This window comes from Colobus angolensis, unplaced genomic scaffold (genome assembly GCF_000951035.1).
Source record: "Colobus angolensis palliatus isolate OR3802 unplaced genomic scaffold, Cang.pa_1.0 Scaffold22, whole genome shotgun sequence".
NCBI classification, from domain to species: Eukaryota; Metazoa; Chordata; class Mammalia; order Primates; family Cercopithecidae; genus Colobus; species Colobus angolensis.
Genome location: NW_012115377.1, coordinates 3,847,256 through 3,850,983, shown reverse-complemented (window position 1 = coordinate 3,850,983; position 3,728 = coordinate 3,847,256).

The window sequence follows — 3,728 nt, the reverse complement described above, 5'->3', positions numbered from 1 at the left end:
GAGCCACCGCGCCTGGCCATTTTGGCCAACTTCTTTATTGCAACCTGTTTTATCAGCAAGGTCTTGATGACCTGTATCTTATGCTGATCTCATGCTGTGACTTAGAATGCCTTAACAATCTGGAAATGCAGCCCAGTAGGTCTCAGGTCTTGGCCTCATTTTACCAAGCTCCTATTCAAGATGGAGTTGTTCTGGTTCACACGTCTCTGACACACCCACCCCGGAATTGTTTGTGAGGATTTGAGGAGATCTCAGGGGCACAGAGTGGGTGCTTGGTGGCAGAGGTACTGCTGTTCTCTGTGCAGCACCTTGCAAATATGGAAGGTAGGAAGGGGAATCTCTAGGGAAGGGTGCCAGGAAGATGGCAGCCTCAGCTGGCACCCAAGTGGCAATCCTGCCAGAGTAACAACACAGCTCACCCACATGAAGCTCTTCCGTGTGCCTGACTCATGCCTCATTTCATGCAAGCCTCACACCAACCCTGGAAGGCCTGAGCTTCTATCCCTTCCAAGCTAAGGTTTAGAGAGAGAAAAGTGTATCAGTTAGCTTTTGCTGTGTAACAAACAATCCCCCAAAACTTAGTGGCTTAAGACAAAAACAGGTATTTATTTTGCTCCCAAATCTATAATTTGAGCAAGGATTGGTGAGGCAGTTCATTTAGGCTCCCCGTGACATCAGCCAGAGTATCTTAGCTGGAGGTAGAGGGATCTATTTCCAAGGTGACGCACAACTGACTGGCCAGGTGGTGCCAATTATCAGCTGGGGGCTCAGCAGGAGTAAGGAGAACAAAGGCCTTAGTGTCTCTCCATGTAGGTCTCTCCATAGTCTGCTTGAGCTTCCTCACAACATGGCCACTGGGTTCCCCCACAGCAAACATCCCAAGAGAGCAGGACAGAAGTAAATGGATTGCATCTTTATGACCTAGCTTCAGAAGTCATACAGTGTCACTTATTCAAGACTCATCATCAAGGGAAGTCACTAAGCCTTGTTCATATTCAAGGGGATGAGGTACAGACTCCAACTCTTTTCTTTTTGAGACAGGATCTCACTCTGTCACCCAGGCTAGAGTGCAGTGGTGTGATCATGGCTCATTGAAACCTCAAACTCCTGAGCTCAAGCGATCCTCCCACCTCAGCCTCCAGAGTAGCTAGGACTACAGACATGTGCCACCACATCTGGCTAACTTTTTCTTATTGTTAGTAGAGATTAGAGATAGGGTCTTACTATGTGGCCCAGGCTAGTCTCCTGCCTCAGCCTCCCAAAGTGCTGGGATTACAGGCATAAGCCACCACACCTGGCCCATACTCCAGCTGTTTTGTTTTGTTTTGTTAGAGTTTCACCCTTGTCACCCAGGCTGGAGTGCAATGGCACAATCTAGGTTCACTGCAACCTCCGCCTCCTGGGCCCAAGCAATTATCTAGCCTCAGCCTCCTGAGTAGCTGGGATTACAGGCACCCGCCACCACACCCAGCTAATTTTTGCATGTTTAGTAGAGATGGGGTTTCACCATGTTGACCAGGCTGGTCTCAAACTCCTGACCTCAGGTGATCCACCCACCTTGGCCTCCCAAAGTGCTGGGATTACAGGCATGTTCCACCATGCCCGGCCCACACTCCAGCTCTTCATGGTAGAGTGGCAAGATTCTAGAAGAGTGTGTAGGGAGAACAATAGAACCATGGCCATCTTTAGAAATTACAAATTTTTGGCCAGGTGTGGTGGCTCACTCCTGTAATCCCAAAATTTGGGGAGGCCAAGGCAGGCCTTGAGTCCAGGAGTTCGAGTCCAGCTTGGGCAACGTGGCAAAACCCTATCTCTGCAAAAAACACAAAATAATAATAATAACTGGTTATGGTGGTACACACCTGTAGCCTCAGCCACTCAGCAGGCCAAGGTGGGAGAATCACTCAGGCCCAGGAAGTCAAGGCTGCAGTGGCTGAGCTGTAATTGCACCACTGCGCTATAGCCTGGGTGACAGAGTGAGACACTGTGGGAGAAAAGGGAAGGGAAGGGAAGGGAAGAGAAGGGAAGGAAAGGGGGCTGGGCGCGGTGGCTCACGCCTATAATCCCAACACTTTGGGAGGCTGAAGTGGGCAGATCACAAGTTCAGGAGTTCAAGACCAGCCTGGCCAACATGGTGAAACCCTATCTCTACTATAGGTACAAAAAATTAGCTGAGCATGGTGGCACACACCTGTAATCCCAGCTACTCAGGAGGCTGAAGCAGGAGAATCGCTTGAACCTGGGAGGTGGAGGTTGCAGTGAGCTGAGGTCGCACCATTGCACTCCAGCCTGGGTAACAGAGTGCCACTCTGTCTTAAGAAAAAGAAAAGAAGGAAAGGAAGAAAAGAAATATAGAAAAGAAAGGAGGGAAAGAAAGAAAGAAGGAAGGAAAGAAGAAGGCAGGAAGACAGGAAAGCAAGATGGAAGGAAGGAAGGAAGGAAGAAAGGAAGGGGGAAGGGAGGGAAGGAGGAACGGAGGGAAGGAGGAAGGGAGGGAAGGAGGAAGGGAGGAAGGGAAGAAGGAAGGGAAAAAGGAAGGTAGGAATAAATTACAATTTGCCACACAAAGTCACTTGCCCATGGTCACATGGCTATTAAACAGCAAGCTAGAATTCAAACCCTACTAGTTGAACTCTAGAACCCTGACACGAGCAGCCGGAGTTCCATATGGGGACCATTCTAGGTATATTAAGCAGAAAAGAACTTAATACAAGAATTGATGGTGCTTGCGAAATCACTGGAAGATGCTGAGGGAGTGGGCCGTAGGCTTCTCAAATTTTACTGTGCAAAAGAATCGGTAGAACAACTTGCTAAAGCACAGCTTCTTCAGTCCCACCCCCTCACAGTTTCAGATTCAGTAAGTAGGTCCGGGGTGGGGCCCAAGACTCCGCATTTTTAACAAGCTCTCAGGAGATGCTAAAGATGTGTGAATAAGACCACAGATCAAGCAGCCCCGGAGTAGGTAGGACCCTTGTGACACCACGAAAATGGGTCACCAAGGAGCAGCTCCCCTGTATAGGGAGAAAGGTGGAGAACAAAGAGGCAGTTACCAGAACTACGACCTCGAAATGGGTCCAACAAAGCACACAAATTTATGAAAATAAAATGTATAGCTCCACAATCCTGCTTCTCAGCAAGACATATGCACACGCCCACACTGCCTCGCTTCCACTTTCTAAATCTCTCATGAGCATTTCTCATTGGTAGAACCAATTCTGCATCCAAAAACGGAGCTGCAAAGGCATCTGGGAAATGTAGGGTTTGGAGGAGTTTTTTGCAGCCTCTGCTTTAGGAAGACAAGCCAGGGGCAAGGGTAGGTGAGTGGGGACACGTGGAGAGCCAAGCAGTAATGTCCACCACTCTGTGCTAGACCACCAGACCCAGGCTGGAGCCCCAGTCTTCTTGCTAGGCCCTGCAGCCAGGAGTAAGGAGAGGTATGAGGCAAGCAGCATGGACATCAGCCCACAGCAACTTCAGCAGGCCCAGCACAGCACAGCACTGGGTGGTAGACCAGCAATACAAAGGACTTAGGGAGCAGCATAGTGAATAGATCTGGGTTGGATTCCTCCTCCTTCTTTGCACAAGGCACTTAACTACTCAGAAGTATATAGACTTTTTATTTGCTTTTTTTTTTATTTTTTAATTTTTTATTTATTTATTTATTTTTGAGACAGAGTTTCGCCCTTGTTGCCCGGGCTGGAGTGCAGTGGTGCGATCTCGGCTCACTG